We start from the raw sequence: 14,161 nt of genomic DNA, 5'->3' as shown, positions 1-14,161 counted from the left end.
GCGTAACCTTTGTAAACTTGAAGTCCTAATTACACTTCAACCCGAGATGGTATAATCACCGTCAACTTGGACAGTTGCAAAACGATCCTGATTTCTCAGGTGATGGCTCTATACTCACTCGGTAGATGAATTTTGTAGGTTACTGAGCTCGACAACATCACCGTGAACCCAAACACAACTTAAAACTATTACTATGTCTCCCTCAAAGCAAGAAAGGAATAAATCTTTAAACCCGAAAATTTGGAGGATTGAAAATTGAGGATTGAGAATTTAGGATTGGGGAATGAGTATTGAGTTGAAAAGAATGAATTTTGGAGGGGTTTATATAGTAAAAATTATGATTGTTGGACTCCTTTTAGTAATTGGAAAAGTTATCGTTGGAATAATTACTGTTGACAGTAAAATGCATCCTGTAGGGTACATTTTCACTGATGTGGCAATGAAAACGCACCATGTAGGACGCGTTTTTATTCTCTCTCCTAAAAATGCGTGTTTTTACTGATGTGGTAGTGAAAAAACGTCCTGTAGGACACATTTTCCTTTCTCTCTCCAAAAATAGCGTAGATCGGTAAATTTAAAAAAAAACATACTTTCTCAAAAAAAACAACATATTTCTACAATTCTACCATGATAAAGAAAAACAAATATAATTATTTTTTTATATTTAAAATTTAATAAATAGATCTTAAAAAGTTTGATGAGATTGTTTTTTAATCTTAAACAATGTATGTAAATTTTTTATAATCACAAATTTTTTATTCGTTTTAATATTTAAATATAATTTTATTTGAATTTTCCAGCAATATCAACTTTATATTTTTGAATTTGGTCCGGAAGGAGTAAATGTATTTTACGGCTATTTTACCCAAATGACCTAAAAAATAAACAATTACAAAAATGATCCAGGTTAAAAAACAATCACCCAAATTACCTAAAATGAACAGTAAACTTAGGTTTAGGGACTTAAGTGGTCGGCACCACATAAAAATCTGACACAATCATTGGGCAATGATTGTGTCAAGGGTTAAAAAAATATTTTTTTTGGGTGCTAGACACTAAATGGTCGGCACCCATGTATTTTTTTTCCAAATCATAGCATACAGGTATACATTAATACCAGTATTTGAAAAAAAATTGGTTTAGGGGACTTAAGTGGCCGTCATCACTTTTTCATATAAAAAATATTTTTTTTGTGCTGGACCATTGATGGTCGGCACCCACTTTATCAAATTTTAAAAAAAATGTTGGATCAAGTAGATGGCTAGCACTAGCTTTTTCAGAAACCAAAAAATATTTTTTTTGGGTGTTGGGACACTAATGGTCGACACCCTTGTACCAGATTAAAAAAATTTTGGGTGCTAGGACATTGATGGCTAGCACCCTTGTACCATATTTTTTAAAAAAATTGGGTGTTGGGACATTGATGGCCAGCACCCTTGTACCAGATTTAAAAAAAATTTTATGTGCTGGGACACTGATGGTTAGCACCCCTTCAATATATAGAGTTGTTTTTTCTTCTATTTGAGCTTTTTGTTTGCTTTATCAGCTGAAAATCAATATTAAGAATATCAGTGTTTTTGTTTGTTGAGGAGGAAGCAGAAATTATTGAAGATGAGTTCCCAAATTCTGTTTGTTTTATGTTCATTTCGATGGAGAAATGATAAATGCAACTGAAGAAGGTTGTGTCTTTCAAAGTCAGCAAAATATTAGAAATAGATTCAATAATGTTTTGCTGGCGGATTTGAAACAGAAGATTAATACAAAGATTGCTACCCATTACGAGAAGCAAATGTTGAAAATGTTTTACAAATATTTGATTTCAACAGATCCGCTCAAGTTCTCAGAAATTGAGCTTTAAGATGATGATGATCTAGGGTCCGATAATGAAAAGCAGTCCAACCATGATAGTGAAGATCTGAGTGACCCCAATTTGGATGACATCCTTGAAGACATAGACGATGAATACTCGATGGAGGGTAAAGATATACACCCCCATTCAGCTAGAAACAAGGAATCCGGTATTGTTATCCATAATAATCTAGGGGCCTTCATGAATGATGTAGGTCCTGATGCGATACTTGCACACGAGTTATCTGAATATCCAAACATAGTGTCGGCTCACCTACTGAATGAATAATTGGAAGTTGAAGAGTTTTTCGTAGGACAACAATTCGATAACAAGAAAGACTGCTTACATGCAATAAAGCATTACAGGTTGAAGCTTTCTGTCGACTACAAAATCACGAAGTCAACGTAGACTTTATATGTCGGAGAATGTTGGAAAGCCTCAAGTGGCTATAAGTGGCATGTTTGAGCTGCATTAATACAGTGGACTCAAATATGGACAATCAAGAAAATCGAAGGTTTTCGCACATGCACGGTCTCTCGTATGTCACAAGACCATAAAATAAAAAAACCATATACAAGTGCACCATCCCGTTGGTTAAAGACAATCCCAACATCTATGTATCTACTCTTATTGCGGACATGCAAGCTCGGTCCAAATACAAGGTTTCCTAAAGGAAGTCATGGTGGGCGAAGCAAATGGCAATGAAGCAATTATATGGTGATTGGGATGCGTCATACAACGAACTTTAAGGGTGGATATTTGCGATGTTGGAGTATTTTTTGGGAACGGTGATTGATTTGCAAACACTGCTGCATAGAGGCCCAGACGACAAGATAGGATCGAGGAAACAAGTTTTCCAGCGATTGTTTTGGACGTTTGAGTCGTGTATTAAAGCCTTCCTTCACTGTAAGCTGTTGGTGCATGTGGACAGAACCTGGCTTTATGACAAATACACGCAAATACTCCTGATAGTGGTTGCAGAAGATGGTAATCGAAATGTACTTCCTATCCTTTTTGCCATCATGGAGAGTGAGAAATTCGAGTCTTGGGAATGTTTCCTGTCAAATCAATGGAGGCAAGTTGTCAGGCAAGACAACATTTGCCTCATCTCAGACAGATCGAAGGGACTACTTGCTGCGGTAAGGCGTTCGGGGGTTCCATAGAGGTCCGTTTATTGCATCTAACACATTGCGTCAAACTTCCACAGAGATTATAAGAATAAAGAATGGCGCACAGACATCGTGAACATGGGTAAAAACCACCGTTCCAAAATTGATTTGTTCATATTTTATTTGTATGATTTGTTTGTATTTTTTTCAAGATTTACCTATTTGGCTTTTAAAATTTATTTTTACGCAGGGTATGAGTTAAAACCGTGAAGATTCAAACAAATGTTCATGAGGCTTGAAGCCTCGATGACATCATTACCCGAAAATCGCTGTCCCGAAAATGGTTGGGTAGAATAGAGAACTGACAATGGAGTCAAAGTTACGATGATGGGTTTCGATATGGTCAAATAGTGACCAACCTCATAGAGGCGGTTAACTTTGTCTTGAGGCGTACACGTCATCTACCAATTTCTACTATTTTCTCGGTAACATTATATAGGCTAGACACGTTGATGCCAAGGATGGAGTTGAGACATGTAAAGCAGATAGAGACTGGGCACGTGTACGTTAAGGTCGTCCGAAAGGAAATGACAGTAAACGCGATGAGGGTGCGGGGGATGAACGCAGAACTGTATTCACGCAACTTGGAGGCTTTCCGGGTTCAAGAGTACACCGGCCGTCGCTAGGGTCTACCGCCTAGGTCGTACGTAGTTGATCTGCGAAACAGGTGTTACAAGTGTGGGAGGTTCCAAACCCTTCGATATCCATGTGCACATGTTCATGCAGCGTATGCCCATGCAAATCTAAACGTCAAAAAATTCATAGACGAGGTTTACACGCTGCAACGCACATTCCGTATCTGGGGAAAAGAATTTCTCGTGATGTCGGATGTCTCCAACTGAGAAGTTTCTCCACTTGCTTTCAAGATGTTGTTGGACCGCAATCTTTGTAGACATCCTAAAGGTCCACCACATTTGATGAGGATTCGAAATGACATGGATGTCAGGGAGACGAGTAAACCTAAACAGTGCATAGTATGCCGAGCATCCGACTACAACCGATCAACTTGCCCACATCTTGTCTATGTTCCCGGTCAATCTTCACGTAATGTCGGATTGGAAGACGACGATTGCTTTTTTATTTTTCCATGATTCTTGTAAAAACATGTCATTAAAAAAATTTGTCAAATTATATAAAATATATAAATTATGTTTCCATGATATTCTCTTAATTTTTTCCATGATTTTTAATCTAAAGTAATAAAATTATAAGATAAATTATATATAAAGCAATAAAATTAAATTTGAAAGATATAACTTTTAAATGATTATCAATTTAAAGCAATAAATATTTAAAATATAATTTAATTGAAAAATAAATATTTAAATGATAAATCAATTTAATGCAATAAATTTAATTTAAAAATAACATTTAATTGAAAAACAAATAATTAATTTAAAGTAATAAATTTAAATTTTATAAAAATAGCATGTAATTAAAAATAATAATTAAATTTAACATTATATATTAAGTGAATATATTTTAATAAAAAAAAGAAAAAAGAAAAGGGATGGGATAAGCTGCAGGTCATGTCAGGCCTTGGCCCTTAAATGATAGGTTTCAGGTTATGTCAGGCCTTGGCCACTAAGTGGCTGGCTTCAGGCCGTGTCAGGCCATGGCCTATAAGTGGCTGACTTCAGCAGGTGCCAGCAGTAAACTGGGCGTCTAATGGTTGACTTTTGGCCTCCACCGACGTGACCCGACAGGCACGGGTCACGATGCTTTTTAGATAACTTTTTTTTCCTTTTTCTTCCTTACTTTTTCCCTCACACCCCCATGTTCCCCCCACTATAAATCCCCATTTGAACCCCAACTGTCCCACCACCACAAGTTCTGCCGCCAACCACCACCATCACCGGAATTTTTTCCAAATTTTTTGCAATACTTTAAATACGTAAGTAACTTAAAATTTTTTACAAAATCAAAGGTTTTCAGTAATTTCTTAATTTTTTATATTGTTCGTGATAATTTCTTCAAAATTAACGTGGAAATTGGAATGGATCTCAATTCTCTTTTAAATCATGACAACCATATTGCTAAGTTTGTTCACGATATTGTAATTTTTTTACTAATTGAGCTTTAAACAAAATTACAATTATTTTTTTAAACGATAAATAAAACATATTATTTTAACAATACCTTTTGTAGGAACGCTGCTAGGTTGTGAGACCTCAACTATATGATCCAAGATATTGTCCCATCAGAGGGTTTTGCCATATTTGAATGTTGCGGGGTTCGAGTTAGCCGCGTACATTCAAATTGATAACCTACGGGCCAATTTAATATCAGCCCTAGTTGAAAGATGGCACCCGGAAGCACACACGTTCCACCACCCGTGTCGTGAGGCAACAATAACACTGCAAGATGTAGTAGTCCAGTTGGGGTTGTCTATTACTGGAGAAGCACTGACCGGGCCAGGAAAAGTGCTCGATTTGTGGGGCACTTGCCAACGATTATTAGGAAGAGTGCCCCCCGATGATGAGAAAGGAAAATTAACCGAGTTGAAATTCACGTGCTTAAGAAATAACTTCGAGCATCTATCGAGCAGTCCAACGTAGATGGACATTGTCTATGTTACAAGAGCGTTTATTCTGCAACTCATAGGTGGGGTATTGATGTCGGACGTAAATTAGAATAAAGTCCACATCATGTACCTCCCCTTTGTAACAGCTCAGTTTAGACCCTAGTCGGACAATGGTTTCGGGACCACAAATCTGAGTCAAAAAATATTTTAATATTATTTTCCGTGCTTATAGTATGTGAATTGACATGTGTGAAATTTTTGTGATTTAATTTACCCGTTTGTGTGCTTAATTTGTGAAAAAGACTTAATCGCATAAAATGCAAAAGTGACTTACTAATTGTTAAAGTATTATATTGCTATGGCTTTCATTATGTGGGGCCTTATGTTGAAATTATACCATTGAAATTATGGATGGACATAAAAGCCTAAGGCTAGTGGATTTTAAATGAAATTATAAAGGTTAAAAATGGAAATTGATAAATAAATAATGAAATAATAAAATAAAAGTATGAAAATAGAACATTATGTTCATCTTTCGCCAATATTAACAAGAAAAGAAAAGAAAAATACTAAGCTAGGGTTCGGCTTTGATTTTTGGTGATTAAGGTATGTATTTTGATCCATTTTTTATAATTTCTATATTTTTGTGATTGTTGTTTAGCATTTTATTAAGCCCATGCCTCAATTTTTATTTTGATGAAGATTGTGAGTTAAGCCATTGATGAATTTGTGATTTTAATTATGTTAATTGATGAATTATGAAAGATAGGTGTTGGATTAATATGTTTTGTATTGTGATTTTGGTGAATTTAAGTATTTTGGGTTGAATTGAAAATGAAAAAATTGAGGGCTAAAATGTGAAATAAATGAAATATGTGGGCTTATATTAGCTAAAGGAATATTCGGCCAAGCTAGGATATTGTTAAATTATGTGTATTTTTTGTTTTGTGAAATAATGACTAAATTGTAAAAAATGTGAATTTTAGGGCTAAAGTGTAAATTTCCCTAATTATGTGTTTATGGTTTGAATTGAATAAAATGTGTTATTAAATAGCTACATTTGAATTTATTTAGATCAAGAACAAAAGAAAACGGAATTAAATCAGGGGAAGTCAAAAGTGGTCGAGTGGTCGAGTAGTCGATTTCATCTATTCGTCTTCGTCCGAGGTAAGTTTGTAAGTGAATAATTGATGTTAAATTTAGTGCATTTATTTTATACATAGCTGAATCGAAATGTATGTATGTATACTACAATGTCGAATTGTATTTAACGTATGATAATTAATTACGAGTTTAATTCGATTAATTTACGACATCCGAAAGACATACGAACCACAAGAATGCTGAAATGTGATATCGAGTAAGAACACGTCTGGGACGTTGGCATCGATTTGAGATTTACGTGTAAGACCATATTTGGGACGTTGGTGTCGTATATGATTACGTGTAAGACCATGTCTAGGACAGTGGCATCGTTATTTGATTACATGTAAGACCACGTCTGGGACGTTGGCATTGTACGAGCCTTTTGAGCCGTCCGAGCATCTTTTCTTTGATTCTAAATGGTATAATGGGAATTTATATGGAAAAACTGAATGTGAGTTTGAATTAAGAAAGTCAGGTATGTTTGAGTTATACGAAGTTGAAAGTAAAGGTAAGTATTATGTATAACATGCAAAGGTGAATTAACCACTTAAATATGAGTATATATGTATGTGTACAAGATTATTAGAATTCGGTCTACTTGTATAACTTATATGTGTTCTTTGAAAACTATTTTTTTACAACTTACTAAGCTATTTAAGCTTACTGTGTGTTTGTTCATTCATTGTTTTATAGATTTTGGAAGCTAGTTACGAGCTCGGGGATCGTCAAGGAAGTCCATCACACTATCGATCTTTATCTCGGTATTTTGAAAGCTCGAAACTTTGAACATATGGCATGTATAGCCTAGCACTCGTCTTGTTTAGTCACGAAGTATGTAAATATTTAGCCATTCGAAAATGGCTTAAGTTGATGTTAATGCTTATGTGAATTCGGTTATGTTTTGAATTTATTTTGGAAGTGTGTTCTATGGTTTATTTTATGTGATTTATAGACTTAAAAATTGGTTGAGTTAATGTCGTTGCATTTGATGAATGTATTTTTGGTTGTGGATATGTTGATGAGTTAAGTTATGAATATACCATTACTTGTGTAATTGAATTTGTTGGTGTGGATTTGGAGACAAGAATGATCATGTCTCATTGTTGAATTGTCGGTTATATAGTCAAGTATAATGAGTTTAGCTACTATGACTATTTGGCCATGAAATTGATATATATATATATCTTCTTGTATAATTATTTTACTAGTCGAATAGATGATAATTAAATTGTCTTTGTAAATGAAAATTTGGGTATGACGCATAGTATATGGAATTTATTATGTTTGATTCGACATTAATATTGAGAAAATGAATAATGATAATCAAATAAGTGATGCATGAATTAGTCATATATATTATTGAACTTCGGTCATATGGAAAAGCATGTTTAAGGTTGCATTATTTTTGCCTTTGAAGCCGTGTGAGTAGTTTGATTTAGGTCAATATATTATGGTGTATAACAGGTGGAATGGTATATTAGTACTTAGTAAATGGAATAGGATAGTATTAATGTAGTGTTTGTGCATTGAATTGCCTTTGTTTTTTTTTAGGTAAAGTGCGCATAATAGAATAACTTTTAAGGGATGTTAGGTTGTGCTATAACATTATAATGTTGCATATTTAAAGGCATATTAAGTAGTGTAATACAATTTATTAGCTTTAATGTACCCATGTGCAGAAATTGTAATTATATATATACATATGCGTACTTGTATAATTTTTCCTATTTACCGTGTGGTATAATTCAAATTAAATTAATATGTACTTGTATAAGGCTTATAAATAATTTATATTGACATTAGTTAATGATATGAAATGACATGATATGTTGTGGTGTAAACATGCACAAGTGAGTAAGTTTTATTTAATAGATGTATTGTTGTAAGTTGTGTTTATGGAAGTAGCATATGATTGATGTTTACATAAATGACAAAATGTTTTACTATATAGCCACAAGTTTCAGCTACTGTAATTATAATGTATTTGTAGTAATGTTACAAATGTATCTTTATTCTTTGGTTAAAAAAAAAGAAGATAAATGTTTGTAATGAATTCTGTCTTTTCAGTAATGCCTTGTAACCCTAATCTGGCGACGGATACCGGTTAGGGTTGTTACACCCTTATTGGAAGACCTAGCCTAAGCCGATAACTATAGTTGGAGCTCTGCAATACTGGCATGCTTATACCGCAAGCTTTGTCGAGTGACAAAACCATCCACGAATACTAGGGGTAGTTGTTGCCTTCTACTGCAGTCGTGGGCCTTATAATGGATGCCATTTCTGGCATCAGTGAGCCACCAACCGTTGTCCTAGCCACTCGTAAATAGGTGATTTATCATTCGACTATACCTTTTGTTTCTTAATTGTATAGTATAGTACTTTTTGCATGTAAAAAATAATAATAAATATTCACGTGTTTTTCAGATGAGCGACGGTACTAAGAATTGGACGATCATACACCATGCCCATATACCAGAAGATGATAGAGACTCACTCTGGGGATAAGGTAAAATATGCTTCTGACCTTTTCATCCAAATACAATATTTGCAAAAAAAATTAAATTTAGCTAAAATCATCTGCTCTATACTGTGCAATTTGTATGGATGTCGTATTCGAACCAAGAATTTACGACCATCATACCATCATGGGTTCACGAGCAACAAGCGTTATTCGTGACAAACATCCCATTGATTAATTTTCATATAGTCGAGTGGCATGCCACGGATCAGGTTTTGAGACAATTCGATTACATTCAACCTATCCCGGACCCTCCACAGGACTTCAAAGAAATACATGGGATAGACAAAAAGGGAACGCCATAAATTGGGCGAACCAATATGCTCCGTATATCATTTTGTGGAACGCCCAACATGAGAGATAACCCCCTATTTGTCTCAGAGATAGGGTTCTTTCCTTCACGCGAGAACGCAACTTGGTATGCCGAAAATGGGATGCCCTACATATTCCAGAGCCGATACATGGTAATCCCAGAACACACGCAACCAAAATCTTCTTGAAAGCGTAAGACCAGAACACGATTGCATTGTAACCGAGTTTCACCATTTGGGAACACAGAATCTGTCTCAAACCCCAATCCCAAGCCCCAATATGAAGTATCCGAATCGTCATTGCATACCCCCCATCCAATCCTCCTTCGTTCAAGGACATATTTGCTGACGACCCCAAACCTTAACATTCGACACGCTTCAGATCATCCTCATACCACCTAGAGCTTCGTCGGCAAGCACCTACACCAAACATTAAGGATATTTTTGGCTCGGCACCTCCAGTCTTGCAATACCCCATCACCAGGGATGAAGGGGTATACGATTATACAACTTTCTTTAAGTACACCAGAGGTTGGATTGAGCAACAATCAAACGCCTCCTCAAAGTGCATGCCCTCACTGATAGAGGCAGCGCGATCGTTATACATCGAGGCTAGGGACGTCACCGGGATCTAGATAGTTTTGATTCTTTTTTTTTTTTGTAATTATTTACTTTGTAATTATTCTTCCAATACGAAATGTTTTGAATTTTTAACGTAATTATTTATGGGCATAGATGAGTACAAAATATTAAGTAAAAAGTATATAATTGGAACAAATAATAAACGCAACAAAAAATTTACATATACAAGAAAATACGAACATTCTACAAAACTAGTATATGAAAATATATAATTCGACCAATAAATAATACCGACTAAATTTGATTTACATATACAAAAATAATACGAACATTTTAGAAAATTGATATACGAAAATATAAAATTCGACCGGTAAATAATACGGTCTAAAATATTTTTACATATCCAAAGATAATACAAACATTTTACAAAACTGATATACGAAAATATAAAATTCGACCAACAAATAATACGGACTAAAATTGATTTACGGATACAAAAATAATACGAACATTTTGAATAGTAGTTTCTCCATAGTTAGTCGCCTTCTGCTTGAATCAGGTTTACATTACATTTAGTAATTTTGACCATGTTCTCCCGCCATATTTTTTAACTGTCACCGGTCTACACAGTTCGCCATTTATGGTGAAAGAAGCCATCCGACCTTTGATTGCATAACCTTTACGGTTCACGTGACAATATATAATTCAACTCTATTAAAATATGGCAGTATATAATTCAACCTCGAAATTCGATTGTACACTCCAAAACACTCCCATCTACAACACCGATTTGATGATACACTCCCAAATACGGTATCCCCATTTGATGGTACACACCCAAACACTGTCATTTGATGGTAATCTCAACAATTCTTTCCCATCAAATTGCAATACCACAACCCAAAGAGCTTCTATATATATAGACTAAAGGGGTATTGGCCATCAGTGTCCCAGCACCCAAAGAAAATTTCTATTCCCGAAAAAGTGGGTGTCGGCCATCTACTTCCCCCAACCCAAGTTTTTTTTTTTAAATCTGATAAAGTGGGTGCCGGCCATCAGTGTGCCAGTACCCAAAAAAAACATTATGTGAAAAAGTGGTGCCAGCCACTTAAGTCCCAAAACCCAAAAAAAAATTTCAAATATTGATATAAATGTATACCAATATACTATGGTTTGAAAAAGAAATACATGGGTGACGGCCATCTAATGTTCAGCACCCAAAAAAATAATTTTTTAACCCCTGATAATGATTATGTCAAAATTTTTTGTGGTGCCGACCACTTAAACCTCCGAACCCATTTTTACTATTTATTTTAAGTCATTTAGTTGATTATTTTTTAATTTTAGTCATTTTTATAATTGTTTTTTTTTTATCATTTATATAAAATAGCCGTATTTTACAAATTTCGGAAGTGTGTCTTTTACTCTAGTGTTTAATATGTACTTCTTCGGTTTTAGATACTGCATTTTACTGACTGCCTGTTTGATGGCAACTTTCTAAAGCAGTCCTAATTTTCGAGTCCTATCAGTCTTAATCATGGGCCTTTCATGTTTGTTTGTTTTTTTTTTTTTTCTAAATTTCAATTTATTATTTTATGGTTTAAGGTGAATTATCTAATTCATCATCCACTTTTTTGAGTACTTTCATTTTAGCCACATAAATAAAAATAGTTACAATTTGATCACTACTGTTTAGGAGGTTTTTCATTTTAGTCATGGAAATGTTAAATCCCTATCGTTGGCTGATTGGGCATACCACATCATCAATTTTGACCCTTTCTTTTTACCCTCACTATTGTTCATCATCTTCTTCCCCTTCATGCCACCTTTTGCTTCCACCCCCTTCTTCTTTTGCTCCCTGCTTCTAGCGATTCCACCGTCTCTTCCTTTACCCTCTGCCATCGTCATCATCATGTTGAAAGAGAGAGGAGAGTTGAAAACTGGAAAACCTTGAAAAAATGAAAAATATAAACCACCGTTGAAAAAAAGTGGTACACTAATTTTCCCGCAAAAGATATCCGCCAATATTTGGTTGTATGGTATCGTATTCCATGATCCACCTTCTCCTCCTAATCCAACAAGTATATCATCACGGTCCATCATATAAAGTATGTCATAAATTTGGTCCACTGCATGACCAGCATCAGTCCATGCATTTGTATTGATAGTGATTCCCTGCATCACAATGATGAACCGGTCATTTAATTTTTAAGTCTGATAATTTTTTTTTTCATATAGCTCACCTCTAAATGAAACTCTGATCTGTTAAGCTTCAACAGAAAGAAAAGAGCAAAGAAATCGTCGGTATCGACATCGGTATCCAACAGAATCTGACGAGGCTCGGCTTCGGCAGTGTAAAGACTTAATCAAATGACTTGTATGATCAAAATTATAATCATCCATGAATGTCTCAGCTGCCATAACATATTCATAGCTAAAAAAGAAAAATTCTTTCAGACAAATTATCAAACAAGTGTTACATCAATGTCTTGAAACTATAAAACTCAAAAGAAATGATGATTAAATAAATAAATAAATAATAAGTTTATAGCAATATGTAGTTTCAAAAAGTAGGGAGTTTTCAATGATAAATATTCTGAAAATTAATGGAGGTATTGGTCAGAGACAAGAAACAATGAGATGAAACTATGTCTACTCTAACAACTTTTATACAAAAATTTAAAAAAAAAAAACATGGAAACGTGTATTAATTTTTTTTTAATAAGAAAGATAAAACAAAGGAAATGGACTAGAGGCCTGGTGTCCTAATAAAAGGATGATGAAACTATGTCTTATTTGGGTGAAACAGACATTCTTGAATCAACTGAAAGGGTGATTTTTAGTCCCTTTAAATTTGATTTTTCTGGAAAAAGTATATTCCCGCAAGAAATATAAAGGTGGGCAGTGAAACATGTAAAACTAAGAAACAGATTCAGTTCTCAAGTTCGTTCAATCGATTACACTTGCAAGACTGGAAAACCTTGGAACAGAAGGAGAAAATGGGTGGGGAGGGGGGAGAAAGAAAATGAACCCTACTGAAAGCACAAAGTGATGTCACAACAATGTCATATTGAAGAGGCAGGGAAAAACATAGGGAAGAAAAGGGCAGATGTTTCAAATGCTCTGTACATTTTATGTATATTTTTTTCGGAACTTTTTTGCTTCTCCTGTGGACGACTGGGAGAAAGGAAGTTCCAAAATGATCTTACCTCAGAACTGGGAAGTTGCTTCTCCTGTGGACGACTGGAGGTAAAAGAAGTTTCAACTCTCCTCTCTCTTTCAGCATGATGATGATGATGGCAGTGGGTAAAGGGCAGTGGCTAGAAGCAGGGAGCAAAGGAAGAAGAAGAATGGTGGAAGCAAGAGGTGGCATGGAGGGGAAGAAGAAGATGAACAGTAGTGAGGGTAAAAAATGACGATGTGGCATGCTAAGTCAGCAGTGAAAAATGATGATTTAATATTTAGTGACCAAAAAATGGATCCGGACTGCGGTGACTAAATTGTAAATATTTAAAAAGTTGAGTGACCAATTAGATAATACCCTATTATTTAAAACTGGTTCTCACTTCTCATCATTATAATTCGTTGAACTGAAAATGCACTGTCAGATTCTTTTCTTCATCACCAACAATGTTGAATTATCAGAAGAAATTGGAAGACATTATGCCCAGGATATTTATATTGTGGGGTTGAAGATTTTCCTTTTTAAGTTTCTGGGGAGATTTTGATCTAGCGAAAATCAGGGTTTTGGAATATGATAAAGATTATGTTTTCATGGGTTGTTTCAATATTCTAATAAGATTCCTAATGTTATTTTCTTGTGAGATGTGAGCAAACTTGATGCTTGGATAGGCAGACGGAAACTGGTAAGTGTACAGAAAGGGACCCTCAATGCATAAAAACCTTTCAACCCAATAAGTTGGGTGACCTATTCTGGCATTTGTCAATTACTGAAAAAGGAAATGTCTATATCACATATAGTATGAGCAGAAAAAAGAAATTTAAATAATAAAAATAATCCACTTACATGTTAATGCTTCAATTTTTTTTCATTTTAAATTG

The 14,161-nt window shown here is 34.7% G+C and overlaps 1 long non-coding RNA gene across 1 annotated transcript; it reads right to left on the bottom strand.

The window, feature by feature from the left end:
* Positions 1-11,730: 11,730 nt before the first annotated feature.
* On the bottom strand, positions 11,731-13,563 carry LOC105794249 (uncharacterized). Its single transcript, XR_001133836.2, has 3 exons — positions 13,309-13,563; positions 12,343-12,533; positions 11,731-12,274 (listed from the first exon to the last, which is right to left on the bottom strand). It is a non-coding gene; the product is annotated as an uncharacterized LOC105794249 (long non-coding RNA).
* Between the last annotated feature and the right edge of the window lie 598 nt (positions 13,564-14,161).

This window comes from Gossypium raimondii, chromosome 3 (assembly GCF_025698545.1).
Source record: "Gossypium raimondii isolate GPD5lz chromosome 3, ASM2569854v1, whole genome shotgun sequence".
NCBI classification, from domain to species: domain Eukaryota; kingdom Viridiplantae; phylum Streptophyta; class Magnoliopsida; order Malvales; family Malvaceae; genus Gossypium; species Gossypium raimondii.
The sequence above is the reverse complement of the archived record's forward strand: the minus strand, read 5'-3'. Positions and strand labels throughout refer to the sequence as shown.